General features: G+C 33.5%; 1 pseudogene; it reads right to left on the bottom strand.

The window, feature by feature from the left end:
• Positions 1-2,094: 2,094 nt before the first annotated feature.
• On the bottom strand, positions 2,095-11,753 carry LOC11429382 (ABC transporter B family member 15-like; annotated as a pseudogene).
• Positions 11,754-15,491: the final 3,738 nt, after the last annotated feature.

The following is a 15,491-nucleotide window of genomic DNA, read 5'->3' as shown; positions in this document are numbered from 1 at the left end:
TCCAAATTCTATTAATTTCGCCACGGTTGAATCGAGGCAAAATTGGGTGTCATGCGTTGAAGATCTGCTTTCACAGACCTATAGTCTGCTTTGATGGTGAGCCTTTAACTTCCAAGAATGGTCCATCGAGTATCGATCCTTTGTCACACATGTCCACCCAACACACAAATATGAGTAGATGTTTAAGATTCTATTTTGTTGTGAATAAGGTATTCGCTATGCACAACTGTAAAAACGAATCCCTAGAATCACGTGGGATCGTAATGGTCCATCAATTATTGATGCAATGAAGCAGTAGCATACATTAGACCCATCACACCCATTAAAGAAATTGGTAAGTTTTTGTTGAGGAAAGAAGCTGATCAATATACAATAGAAATTGTGAGGCAATTTCTTATCATAGTATTAGTAATTAGAATATTCTTTTTTAACATTTTTGGTATTGCATTGTGAGTAGCATTTAATTGCTGATATAAGTCTGCTAAAATTTCAGTGTGCTAAAATTTAATATAGTAATAGATGGGACTAACTTATTTTAATGTGAGTAACGTTTTGGAAAAACTTAAAACTTTTAAACCATAAGGACCAAATTAAAAGCCGTTCTTTTTTATTATAGTTGAAAGTATTAAACTTGAACAATATAATTTTCAATGTGTTTCAACGCTGAAATATATTTTTTGTTATTTTGCTAGGCTTGTACTTGGAAGTATTAAATCTAGTATTAAATAATGTTAGACATTATGTTTACTAGTATGTGTTAAATTAATGTTTGAACTTAGGTTTTTTCTAGATTATCTTTGAAGAATTGTGGATAATTTACCCACCAACCAATGAAAATGAGCAATTTGTTGGTGGGGTCAAGATAGTTCATGGATACCACTTAAAAATGTGCTTATGTGGCTAATGTGTATTGGTTGGGATAAATTATCCACCATTCTTCCATAGGTACCCTAGTTGTCACCTTGAACTTAACATTTTTGTAATACAACTTTTGTGGATGTGTGGTTAAATTAGATCTTGTTTGAGATATGATTGACAAAAATTTTAGAAGCCGGTTATAATATCGACTATATTTACTAAATAATTGCTAAATTGTATATTTTAATATGATACTATAAAAGTGTTGCGTCTAAGCTATAACTACACATTTTAAGTGTTCCTACTTATTCATATTTAGGGCAACAAGTAATAATCGTAGCCACCTATGACAATAATTAAAAAAAAAAAATTACTTTAGATGCCACAAAAAAGGGCGCAAAAATCAAGAAGAAACGTCGCATTAGGAAAACGCTTGCATCGAAGACACTTGAAAAACGTCCTTTCTTTGTAGGTAACTTTAACCCATATTCAGTTGTTGGTGGAAAGGATAAATATTGAGGTGATATTAAGTGGTTCTTTCATGCTAACAAAATCATCAAATAAGAGTCCAATCCCATAATTAAGTACTTTTAGTATACAACTCTTTCTTGGTTTCACATGAGTGTATATTGTATTGTTAGATATTGATTGGAAAGTTATTTGTGTGGTCTAACTAATTTTCTAAAGTTTGAGGTATGAAAATCATTTGAAACATAATTGATACCAACTTGGTTATATATCATAGGAGTAAGAAATTTTTACATCAAGTTGTTAGGAAATGTTCTACTTCAAGTTTTCTACATCGCTAGGGAATCAAGTACATATGCATTAAATCAAAATTGACATTAACAATATTAATACAATTTTTAAATAAGAGGTTAAACAAGACTACTTCAATAAGTGTCATCTCCCTAACTCCGCTTATTTTCTAGGTGGGAGCCATGGTTTTATTCATATAGATATAGAGATAGATAGACCAAAGAATATACATAGTAGCAAAAGGATTTAACTAAATTACAATATAACCATATAGTTATTATCATAGGAATTGTGTTATGTTAGACAAACCTACAATTTTGATGATTATAGAAATGAAAATTTTAGGAAGCTAAGTTGAAACCAATTTCCTTGAACCTCTTCTCAGTTTTCTTTTCAATTTCGCCTATTAATTACTACAACAACTACATCATCAACCCATCTTTGTTGCTTCCCTTAAAACATTAAAAACTTGATATTGTTTATTTAGTTGATTTCATGTGAAGAATCAATAATTATGTTGGTTGGTCTTATTTTTAGACTTATCAAAGAGTAATATGCTCCACTTGGCCCTTTAGACAACAAAGATGAATGTGTTCCTTTCTCAATAACACTTCCCTTATCCAAAACAGCAATCAAATCACAGTTTTGGATAGTACTCAACCTATGTGCTACAACCACGCTTGTCCTTCCAACCATGACCTTTTCTAAAGCATCTTGGACTAATTTCTCTGATTGACTATCAAGTGCACTTGTTGCTTCATCCAAAAGCAACACCTCTGGATTCTTCAATATAGCTCTAGCTATTGCAATTCTTTGTTTTTGACCACCACTAAGTTGAACTCCTCTATCACCACACAGTGTATCATAACCATCTTTTAAGCTTGATATGAAATCATGAGCATTTGCAGCCTTTGATGCCTCTATAATTTCACTTTCATCAACCTTATCATCATATGATCCATATGCAATATTTTCTTTGATGGTACCACTAAACAATGTTGGTTCTTGACTCACAAGTGCAATGTGTTTCCTTAGTGACCTTAGATTATAAATTTTTATGTCCCTACCATCAATTGTCACTATCCCTTTAAGTGGATCATAGAACCTCTCAATTAGTCCTATGATCGTTGATTTCCCAGAACCACTTTCTCCTACCAACGCTGTTGATTTTCCGGCATCAATTTTAATCGAGAATCCTTCAAAAATCATCACATTTGGTCTAGACGGATATGCAAAATAAACATCACAAAATTCAATTTTTCCTATTAACTTTTCAGCTTTGTAACCTTCTATTTCATCAGGATCAATTTTCGTATACCTATCAAGGATTGTGAAAACCGATTCAATGGCATCGGAACCTTTAGCAAGATCATTCGTCATGCTACCAGCATCAGCAATTACTTTTCCGGTAGTTACCAAAATTATAAAAGTCTTGAATAACGCCTTAGCTGAGATATAACCTTGCGACACAATTTTCCCACCATACCAAAAGGTCAAAGCATAACTACACAATTTGATACTTTGTGCACATGCAAGTCCAATGCCAGCATACCAAGATTGTCTAATACTTTCATGACTTGGGCCTTGTTGGGATTTTTCAAGCATTTTGAGAATTCTATCTTGAGATGAAAAAGCATTGATGGTTCTTAGATTTGAAACAGCTTCAGCAGCTATTTTGCTACATTCATCTTGGGCCTTGATGGCTTTTCTTGACATGTTCCTAAGAAGGACACACCTTGTATAGAAACAACATATGATAACTGGTTGAACTGCTATCATAACAATGGCTAGTCTCCATGCAATGATATTAGTCCCATTGTGAATGCTATTACCACTGCTGAAATTGTTTGTACCACTAGAGCCAATCTATCACCCACCAAAGATCTTACCTGTGTAAGTGTTGAAAAATGAATTTAATAGAGATGCACATTATTAATGTAAAATAGTTTTACATCGTCATCCATTGAGAACTCATGATATTATCATGTAAGCTTTCCCTGTAATCACTATTTAAAAGTTCAACTTTTATATTTGAACTACCTTTAACTTTATACACTTATTCGACACTTTATTTTCTTTCTATTTGTCTCTTCATATCACATCAATAACATATCACATCTATCACATTAGTCTCTCTATCTCTTTCTCTCTCTCAAGGTGTCAAAGGGTTTTTGGGTTACTATCAATCTTTTTCCTTAAAAATAACCGCAAATTGTTTAATTCTTATTAGACGTCGGTATATATTAGTTTACACTGAAAATGCATGTCCTCTTTTCTAACAAATAATAATATCATATGTCACTATACATTTTTCAAAATGCTCTAAGAAAGTACACCCTTCAGAATGACGAACAGTAACAATTAGTGATAGAAAAAAGAACTCTGTTATTGAAAGATGCATGTCTAATTGGGGCAGTAAGTAAATACAACGAAGCTAACATGAAAAGCTAATCCAAAATGAATTTAAATGCAAATTTGAAAGTTGACTACCCTTGTCATTTTTATATTATATATCTCTAACATAAAACAAATATTTAAAATAAAATAAAACTGAGGAGACATACCACATTGGCTTCTTTGGCAAGTCTAGAGCAAACAGAACCTGTAGAATTTTGATCTTCATCAAACCAACCAACTTCAAATGTGAGTATCTTGGAAAACATTCGTTCTCTAACCCTCTTAGTCAAGTATTCTCCCATGTAAGCAAAGCTATAATGTTGAAGTACATTAACAACCATTGAGATAACAGCCAACCCTAGAAAACAAAGTGCATAAATCCTAATTTGCTTCTTGATCTCATCATGGTTCTCCAAAAAATAAACCGATATAACCGACCCCAATCCAAAAGAATACACAGGTTGAATTGCACCAAATAAAACCGCATTTATACAACCCAAACATGTTTGCTTCCACTCTGGTCCATTCATTGCCAACAACCATTTAAAGGAAGGAACCTCAACCTTCTTCTTGTCTTTACTATTATCATTATCATCATCATCAACTACAAATTTAGTAGCAACATCTTCAACAACATTGTTATAGTTTAAAACATCATCATTGCCTCGTGTTGCTGAGTTCAAGGAGCTAGAAGGACTAACGAGTCTACAAGTACTCGTGTTTTGCATGTGATCTTTATTCATGATAGATGGGGTGTCGTCAGTTTCGTCCCTTTTTGTTTGTTGAAGACGAACAAGGGAGGCATAAATTGAATTGTCATCTTGCACGAGGCTTTCGTGAGATCCTATTTCCATAATCTTACCATTTTGAACAACTGCAATGATGTCTGCATTTTGGATGGTAGATAGGCGGTGAGCGATGATGATGGTGGTGCGTCCAACGGTAGCTTTGTCTAGAGCTTCTTGGACAACCCTTTCTGATTCAGAATCGAGTGCACTTGTTGCTTCATCTAGCAATAGAATTTTTGGCATTTTTATGATAGCTCTTGCAATGGCAATCCTTTGCTTTTGCCCCCCTGACATTTGTACTCCTCTCTCTCTAACCTGTAGTAGTAAAGATGCAGCTGATAATGTGTCAGCCATCAAGTAGGAATAAAAGAACTTTAAATGTGACTAAGTTAATTTGAGGAGCAATTTTTACTTAAGCACAAACCCAAATCAAATTTATTTCGGAATACACAAATGTAAAAAATTAAAAGAGAAATGATTTAGTTGCATTATTTAAATCTCTTAATCTTTTAATTTTTTTTTTTATTTGTGAGTGTGTACCTAAATAAAATTGTTTTGGTTTTGTGCCTAATTAGAATTTCTCTAATTTGAGAAAGGATAGGAATATTCTTGCATAAACTACCGATGGATAATTAGGTCTGATCGAGTAGTCATTATTTTTAATAATTAATTTAGGAAAAGACAACTACTGACGTCTCCTTGAATCAATTCTTTATAATTTGATTTGTGCGAAGAACTTACCGGTAAAGGAATATAAAAAGGGAGCTTCTATGGTGCAGAAAACTGACTTTTTGAATTTATGTAGTTACTAAAATACTCTGGAAAAAAAAATTGGGAAGTATTCGTGCTACTTATGCCTCTGCTCCTTGATTTAGGCAGCCTACAGTAGGCTAGGTTTATTGACCCATTGTGTTGGATTCTTGGTGGAGTTTGAAGCATTGCCCTTAAGCATTATTGGATTCTTGGTGGAGTTTGAAGCATTGTTTTAGTTGGTGGAGTTTGAAGCATTTTTTTCTTGACTCGCTGGTGTTTTCTTTTGGTTTTGGTTTCTTGGTGGTTAACTTGTTTTTTCTGGTTTGGGTGGCTTGTCCAACTTCGTATATTCGCTCACTTTCTCCCTATATAGACATTGAATGCACAATTGTCCAACTTTTTAAACTATCAAGATATTGAATGCACAATTTTCAAAATTAAGTTTCTACATTTGGTTTATAAACTTGTGTCTTAAGGGCACAAGTTAACATTTCATATATATATATATAATGTTTTTCATTCAAAGAAAAACCAATTGTTCCTCCATCAGCCACATTTTTCGACAGTTTATCCTTCATGATATTAAGGTTCACCAGCAACCACGTTTTTAGAAAAGGTAATTATAGACATTTTAGCCTTGTAATGATGTTTTTCAATTTAAGAACCTAAATGTTAATTTCATAAATTAAAAGGCTAAATTGAATGATTTTTAGAATTTCAACAACTAAAATATACCTTTTTTTAATAGGGAAATTCCACTTACTCATAAATACTTGGAAGTAGCATAATATCAAAAGAAACTACCCCTAACATGAGTATCATATCCTAGGAAAATTCCAGTAATTACTCATATTTGGTTAGTAACTAATAACAAGTCATCTTACGTTGTTTTTAGCATATTTTTCAGTCATTTTCAATTGGTTTTACCAACATAAAAGATGAGTATTAGAACAATTGTCTATGATTTCGTGACATTTGTAATGTTTTCTATATTTGAGTCTGTAATTCTATTCTTCCCAAAACATGGCAATTCTTGGGTGTTTTTGATGTAATTCACGAAGAAATCGTGATAATCGGCAAAGCAAGAACATCCGAAGATTAGTGAATACCTTAGGAAGATCAAGAATGAAGATTCAAGAGGCCTCAGAAAACTTTATAAAGGAGAAATTTTATTCCCATGTCCCAAGACATCTTATATGGAAGCAAAAACCCAAAAGGACGGAAAATCAGAGAATTAGGGCCCGGAGAGCACACTCATGCGCCTAGGGCATGGTTTGCAATGCACACTCATGTGCCTAGGGCAAGAGGTATGTTCCCCGAGCACTAAGTGGTGCGGGCCAAAACTGTTTTTTCCTACTTTTTATGGGAAAAGCCTGGTTTTTGGGCCAAACTTCAGGTGGAAACTCTCCCAATAAATACCGCATTCCTCATTCATAATTTCTAATTCAGAGCTGAGGCAGTTCAAGAGGAAAGCGACACCAGGAGCTTTCAAGGAGGATTTTCTCTCTCCTCTCTCCAAGTTTTTCTAGGGAACATTTATTTGTTTTTGTAATTTGTTTTTAGTTACCATGGGTAACTAAATCTGTTTAGGCTAGGGTTCTAAGATGAACCTCTATTTCATTTGTTGAATAATTATTTAATTCAATGTCATTTATTCAATTATTTTTTGTTGCTATTTAGTTTTACTGTAGTGTGTAAAATTTATCTCATCTGGAGCATAACCCTAGTTTAGGCATTTAGGTAGTGACAGAGCCTAATATTGATGTTTATATCTTGATATTTATATATGTCTATATTAGGAGGTGACATTACTAATATTTGAGTAAAATTTGCTGAAACCAGGATGTAACTAGTTAGTAATTAAGGAAACAAGTGACTTCATGACTTAAATCAGCCTAGTAACGTCATTCTCCTCGCACCTTGGTAAGGTAGACGCTGATAGGGTTGTCTGTTTGGAGAACTACTGAGAGGGAGAGTGTGCTATGTACTCCTAAGATTCATAGATGAAAAAACATTTAGGAACACTGACCACCATACCTTATGAAATTTAGGAACGCCAACTTAAGTTTATGTTTCAATTACCATTGAGGGAGTAAGACCCCACAGGTAAAAATTACCGTGTGACCAGCAGGTGCAACTCAACAGGCGGATGGATAGACCAAAATCAACCGAGAGAGTAAGACCCCGCATGCAAGGATCACCGTGCGACCAGCAGGTGCAACTTGAAAAACCGATTAGGTTAGAACGTCCCAACAGACTCATCCCTTTGATAACTGAACGCAACTTGACTATTATTTAATTCCAACAAATGTATAGGGGGATTCAAAGAATCCTAACCGCTGGTAACATTTCTGCAACTAAGACATGTAACTTGTTGTGTTGAAAATAGATTAAAATTAAAAATCTCTACACCCTTGACTCTTTTATATTATTTTGTTCTCAAATAAGAACGCGAATTTTTTGGACGAAACGACAATCATTTTGGATGCATACTATACTTATCACTTCATTACTTGGTAAACAATTTGGTACACTTGCCTAATTAGACCATCAGTGACATAATTCCAGTTAATCATATTTGGTTTATAGCATATTTACAAAAGCAATCAACACTAACCTGAGTATCATATCCTTGTGGCAACATTGAAATGAAATTATGAGCATTAGAAGCTTTAGCAGCATCCACAACATCTTCAAATGTAGCATCCTCTCTTCCAAAAAGTATATTCTCCTTGATGCTTGTTGCAAACAAAGCAGGTTCTTGACTCACTAAACCCATTTGTGACCTAAGCCACTTAAGTTGCAACTTATGAATAGCAACTCCATCAAGAAGAATCTCTCCACCAATTGGATCATAAAATCTTTGCAAAAGTGATACAACTGTTGATTTTCCTGAACCACTTCCTCCTACTAATGCCACTGTTTTTCCTGATGGAACCTTTAAGCAAAAATCTTTTAAGATCACACTTTCTGGTCTTGATGGATACACAAATTCAACATGGTTGAATTCAACTTCCCCCGACACTTTCTCTATAATTTCACCTTCCATGTTTTCGGAATCAATCTTTGGAACTCTTTTTATCACTTCCATTATTCTTTCTCCTGCTGCACTTGCTTCTGAGAAGTACTTCACATTTGACATACCAGCTCCTAAAGCCCTGCCACATAAGAAAAATATATATAATCAACAACTTTGTAGAACCGACACTTCTGATTAATGGTGTGTCCAGTGTCTGTTACGTGTCACTGTCTACGCTGACACATGTGATTACTTTAAAATGATTCATTTTCTCAAATTGATTATGTGTGTCGATTTGTCTGTGTTATTTTCGTGTAAGTGTTTGTGCTTCACATATTTAACTAAAAAAAGGCACCATTTAAGCACAAGGTTTTAAATCGTGATCACGTAAGGATCCTTGATACTTTGGAATCACAAGAAAATATGACCGACAAGGTGTCATGATTATCATGAAGACTTTAAAACTATGATAACACGGCCATAATCGTGATCACAAACCGTGTTTTAAAACCCTGCTTAAAATTTTATCCCACAAAGTATGAAACTTTTGAACTGAGAAAACTATAAATATAAGATGAAGGGTAAAGGTATACTTACGATCCAGCAATTGCTAATGAAAATCCAACTGAATAAACGGTACCACCTTTAGCACCATGATACATAACCATTCTGCTACCATAATATGCCATAAAAGACCATATAGCAAAATTAACACCATTGCTTCCTATGGCCAAGCCCTTAGCTAAACCTTGTTTCAATCCCAACTTCACTGATCCTTCCAAAGCTTCAGAGAAAGCATCTATGGTTTTGCTTTCTCCTGCAAAGGAATAAACAGTTCTAATTGAAGATATTGCTTGTTCTGCTATTGTACCAGCTTTATTGTACTCTTCTCTAATTTTTCTAGCCAACCCCATCGAAACTCTCCCATACATGAAACCAGGAATCACAAGTAGTACCACAAAAGGGAACCCAACAATTGCTAATCTCCATAACAAAGCAAATGCCACTATGTATCCTCCAATGAAATTAGATGTATTCATCAAAAAATCCGGAACCTATGTAGTTTTCAAGTAACAAGAAATTAACTAAATGTCACGGTCATAAAATATATATTAAAGAAAATTTAATATAAACTAGGTCCTTAAATAGACTTCTCTAGGCTTAAAAATGGCCAGGTCAAACCCTTAAAAAGGAACATTTAGTCCCTCCCTCCAAGTCACTTAGGAAGTAATTATGAAGAAAAAAAATAGACTTTTTTTTTTGTTAAAGGCTTGCTAACTAGTGCTCTCAGGGTACTAGTTAAGGAAACAAAAGAAAACAAATTTTTATTGAAAAGAGCATTTCTTAGACTTTTAAAATTTTGTTTACTCAAGTTTCAAGATATCTTTATTATATTTGCTTCTTTAACTAATGTTACAGAAACACTAATTAACGTTTTCCTTTTTTAGTTATACGGAACTATACTTCCCACAGAAAACACGGTAGTTTTACCCTCCATAAGTATACTTTCAAACATGTGTAGATTTTTGAAATGTCAGGGTAGAAAAAGAAGTTCTCTTTAAAAATAGCTTGACTGTTGCTTTTCTGACATCCAATATATCTTGGAAACATAAGTAAATGACCAAAAAAGTCAACGGTAGTTATCTGCTGCCGGATTTCTAGATATATAGCCAACGGTAGTTAACTACAGCTGAGGTATTTTAGTATTTTACTTGTGTTTTTAGGAAGTTTATGATGTTAAACAGCAATTGTCAAATAGCTTGTGTCAAGTAATAGACTAGATAAAGTCCTAGGACTTTTAAAACAAATCGGACCTATTTAATCTATGATATTTGTTGATATTTAGATAAATAGTAAATAGTTTATATTTACGTCGTAAATATATTCTAGCTTACTCTAGAAGTTACTGAAGATAGAACAGTATTTTGTTTGTAAGTAAGTGTATAATCCCTTATATAATAGACCTTCTACAGTGTTATTCAATTACATAGTTTTCTCTCTTATTCAACATAATCAAAGTCTGGCTTGGCATGACTTCGTGTTTTCATCCCTATATAGAAATAAAAATTTATATAAAGTAAAAATAAATAAAAAATTTATACCTTTTCACTAAGAACATCTTGAATTACTAGGATGTCGTTAGAGACACTTGTGATGACTTCTGATGTGCTTGTAACATGCAAATCAAAGTATGCTACTTCTTGTCTTAGAACTGCTTTTAAGTACCTAGCTCTCATTCTTGCAGCTTGTCTTTCACCTGTTCTTGTCCAACAATAACCCTCTGAAATTCCTCACCAAGTAAAAAAAAAAAAAAAGGGTTCAATGTTAATACTTGTGAATCATATGTAATGAATAAATTATCAATTTAGTCTAAATAAAATATCACTTTCTCTCCAATATAGGCCATGACGTATATTAAGCTGTATATGAAATTTAGAAATTAAATTATAGAGACCAAAATGAAGTAAAAACTATAGAGAAGTAAAAACCAAAATAGTAACAAAACTGAAAACTCACCTAGGAAGCAAGCAACAGAAGAGGCACATGCCAAATATAACAATACAATAACATTCTGCATCACAAAGTTGATAAAGTCAAATTAAAATAAGCTACTATTGTTTTCTTTAATGTTCTCTCATGAATAAACTGTTATAAACTTTAGGATTAATCAGATTTATTTAAATCAATTGCTGAGATTTTTCTCACCAAACATATGCAGTATGCACATTGGGGAAAAGACAACAAACTTTAGGGCCATGCCATGATTGGTCGTTGTATTATCTAAAAGTTGAGATTTTGCTAAAATTAAGTTGAGTTAACATCTTCTCAGTTTTATTTTATTTTAAAAATGAAGGCATTTGTTCCTATAATTAGATTTATAAAAGACAAGTATATGTCACTAGATTTGTAAGTATACAATTTTATACACTAAAATATTTGATAATAATAGTCTTCTATTTATTGTCAAAAAAAAGTCTTCTATTTCTTTTGAGAAACGAAAAAGATATATAGTCTCTACTCGGAGAGGGATCCGATTAGATTAATCGAACAATTGAGATTTTATTAAGAGGAGGAGAGGGAGAGAGGGACAGAGAGAAAACCTCATTGATGTTATGGACAAAATTGTTCTTTGATGGGCCAGAAATAGAACCAATAGAGTTCATAATTCTGCTTAAGAAAAACAGAAGCAAAGGGGTTATTAGTCCATCACCAATTTGTTTTAGTAAAGTTTATGAAAATAATTTTTCTACAGCTTTAATTACTAATATTTTTAAGCATTTTAATTAAAATAGTTAAACTAATATTAGTTTTGAGAAAAAACTAATTACAAATAATAAAATATAAATATTTAGGGTCAAGTTTGAGTTCTTTATAAACAACCACTATTATATAAAGAGTGGTGATATTTGAACATCTATTTGAAACAACTTTTGTGACAACCTCTTTTTTCTCTCTTTTCATTGATCAAAAACAATGGAGAGAGAAAAAATAAGAGAGAATAAGAATATAATGTGAGAATTGAGAAAAAGGGTGTAGTGTTACCAAATTACCCATCTAGTTCACACCAAAATTATTGTTTTGCCCATACTATTGCATATCTGTCTAAAATTGTGTGTCTTATCATTTCTCTATATAAAAACTACTTAGATCAACTATTGATTGGTTAAATCATACATAGAAATTTGACCCCACGAAAATTAACATAGTTTACCCACTTTAGTTCACCCCATTAAAGATACTCTAATAGTTCTTATTATTATTTTCATAAATAATGACATCACTTAATTGACATCACTTAATAACTTAATGTAAATTAGGCCTAACATGGAACTCAATGGTGTACCTACTATAAGTAGGATTGGGTATATGATGGATAGAGGACTACATATCACAACTCATATTTTTAAAGTTTGACTCGTTTAACACGTGAGCTTTTAAAGATTGGATTAAATGGGAGTTTAGGTATGCTTCATTTATCTATTGCTCCATTTACTCAATTTAGACTACGGATATGTGACATGTCGTAAAGATAGATCTAAGGGTTGAGATTTCAAACAATAAAAAAAGTTTGTTTAATAAAAATGAACTAAATAGACTGCACCGCCTCCTCCCTTCTTTGTCTTTATAATTTCAGTCCTCTCTCCCTTCTCTCATCGCCGTGATCCTCCACCCACCGTCGTCCATTGTCATCGATCTCCGTCCCTTTCCCGTAATAACAACATACGCCCTCTCTACTCTTTCTTTCATCGCCCTCTCCCCTCATCCTCTCACCGTCGTGCCGTCGCCGTCGTTTCAAGCCATAGTTGTTGTTATGGATCAGATTTGTTTTCAACTCATCTCTCTTGTTCCAACTCTGATTTGTTTTCATGTATTGTGACGGGACATATTGAAGGAAATGGGGAAATTGGGCAACAAATGTTGAAACGGCGGTGTACACGGTGGGGGTAATACCACGGTGAGAGGAAAGGGACGAAGAAAGCATAATCAAAGTGGCGGCAGTCAGGGAGGATTGACTGCCATGATAGGAGAGTGCAGAGGAAAGAACACGGAGGGTATTTTGTTTTGTTCTTTGTTTATCACACATACTGTTTATTTATTATTTTAAATCTCATAATAACTGAGTTATAATAACTGAGTCATTTAAAAAAAAAAATCGAAATGAATGAATTATTTCACTTTTCAATACAATATATTTTTGTAAATGGCTCGGTTATTATAGGATGAAAGGAGTAGTATTTTGCTTTTAAATTCGATATCCGATTCAATGAACAGCTAATTAGAATTGTTCAATTCCATCGTTCACTTATGACCTCATTTAAATCAAGAGCAAAGTTTTATATAGACTAATTTATTGAAATTTATATCATAGAGAATTAAATATAAGAGCTGAAAAAGAGCACAATTCAAAATTTTAAGCCAGCATCTTTATATCAACCTAAGTGGGTTTGCATTGCACTTTCTTGATTATAGTTATGATACTAATGTTAGACTATTTAGTAAAAAAAAAAAAAACCAATGTTAGACTATTGCAATTCACATTTGCTTTAAAAAAAAAAATTCAACCAAAGAAAAACTTGTATAAATTAATAGATAAATTTAGGGTCCTGCTAACCGGTGCTCCCGGGGTATTGGTTAAGCATACCATAAAAGGGAATTATTACCATAAAAGGAAATTATTTTTGACTTTATTATAAATTAATTACATAATTTCAATGCATTAACTACTATATAATTTCCTTTTTTATATCATTAACCAGTACCTCAAGGGCACCGGTTAGCATTTCCCATAAACTTATATTTAGGGACAAACAATTTTTTTAAATATGATCTTATAATTATGGACTGAATCACAGAATCAATATTAATTAAACATATTTTGTTTAGAAGAAATTAATTAACATATTAGTTTTGTCAAGAAAATTTTTAAGTTGAATGATGTGCAAGTATCTTATTGGATTATGTATAGAAAAACTTGTTACGATGGCGTTCTCCCTAGGACCTATCTTTCAAATACTTTGGATAGATAAATTGAAGAAATAGAGTAGAGTGGTATCGTAACTAGGAACAGACACTCTTTATGGCCCACCTTTAACCCCTTTTAAAGGGTATCTTGACACTCTTTAGCACCAATGGCCCACCTTTAACCCCTTTTAAAGGGTATCTTGACACTCTTTAGCACCAACCCAATGGTAGTGCCTGCCTACATTCATAAGCATTACTGCATTAGTATCTATTAGGTATTTCCTCCGTTTTAAATCAGTCGTGTTGATTTTAATGATAAAATAAATTTCATTTATTAAAATACTCTTATTAACTATAGTTTATAGTGTAATTGGATTATTGAAATGCAATGATAAGAGTATTTTAATGAAAAGAATAATAAATATTATATTGATATTATAAAGTGACAAATAATTTGAGACTGAGAAAAATAGTAAAGAGGACATCTATTTTAAGATAGATGGAGTATCATCATTTAAGAAAAAAAATTTAACTGCTTAATACATTGGGAGTCTCAAATAAACACTCTCAATTTGCGGGTCCTACACCTTAATATTGAAATTTGAAATGTAATAATATATAGTTATTGATAGATGATTAGTGAATTACTATACAAAGGTTGTGTGAGGTGTTGGTCTAAAGGGATTAAGTGATTATCAGGCATTACTATTAAAAAAACAATAAATTACTGATATTTGTTGTTGTGTGCAAGTGTGAGTTATATGTCCCACATCGGATAAAAGAGTAAAGGTTGAACACATTATAAGTAAGAGGACCCATAAACCCACAGCCTTAAGGTTTTGGGTAAGAATGTGGTGTCTCTCTTGCTTGTGCGGTTGTTCTAGCCTCGATGTGGAAGGTCCCCAAGCTCCCCTCATTACCCAACAGTGGTATCAGAGCCCCGGTTCCACGAAGGGTACGACCGAGGCAGCCAGTTCGTTTGCGCAGAAAGCAGCAATTGCGGTACAATAAGTGACGGTCCATTTGCGGAGAAACCAACAACAGAGATACAAACAAAGTAAGAGCTTTCGCTTGAAGGGGGACCATGATGAATAGACGGACTCACACTTGAGGGAGAGTGTTGTTAGCAGGTGTGAGTTATATGTCCCACATCGGACAAAAAAGTAAAGGTCGGATACCTTATAAGTAAGAGGGCCCATAAACTCATTGCCTTAAGGTTTTGGGTAAAAGTATGGTGTCTCTCTTGCTTGTGTGGTTGTTCTAACCTCGATGTGGATGGTTCCACAGGCTCCCCTCACGAATCAACAGTGGTATCAGAGCCCCGGTTCGACGAACGGTACGACCGAGGCAGCCGGTCCACTTGCGCAGAAAGCAGCAACGGCGGTACAAAGCGGTGTCGGTCTGTTTGCAGAGAAACCAGCAACGGCGATACAAACAAGTAAGAGCTTCCGCTT

The sequence above is a fragment of the Medicago truncatula genome, chromosome 6 (assembly GCF_003473485.1).
Source record: "Medicago truncatula cultivar Jemalong A17 chromosome 6, MtrunA17r5.0-ANR, whole genome shotgun sequence".
NCBI lineage: Eukaryota > Viridiplantae > Streptophyta > Magnoliopsida > Fabales > Fabaceae > Medicago > Medicago truncatula.
The sequence above is the reverse complement of the archived record's forward strand: the minus strand, read 5'-3'. Positions and strand labels throughout refer to the sequence as shown.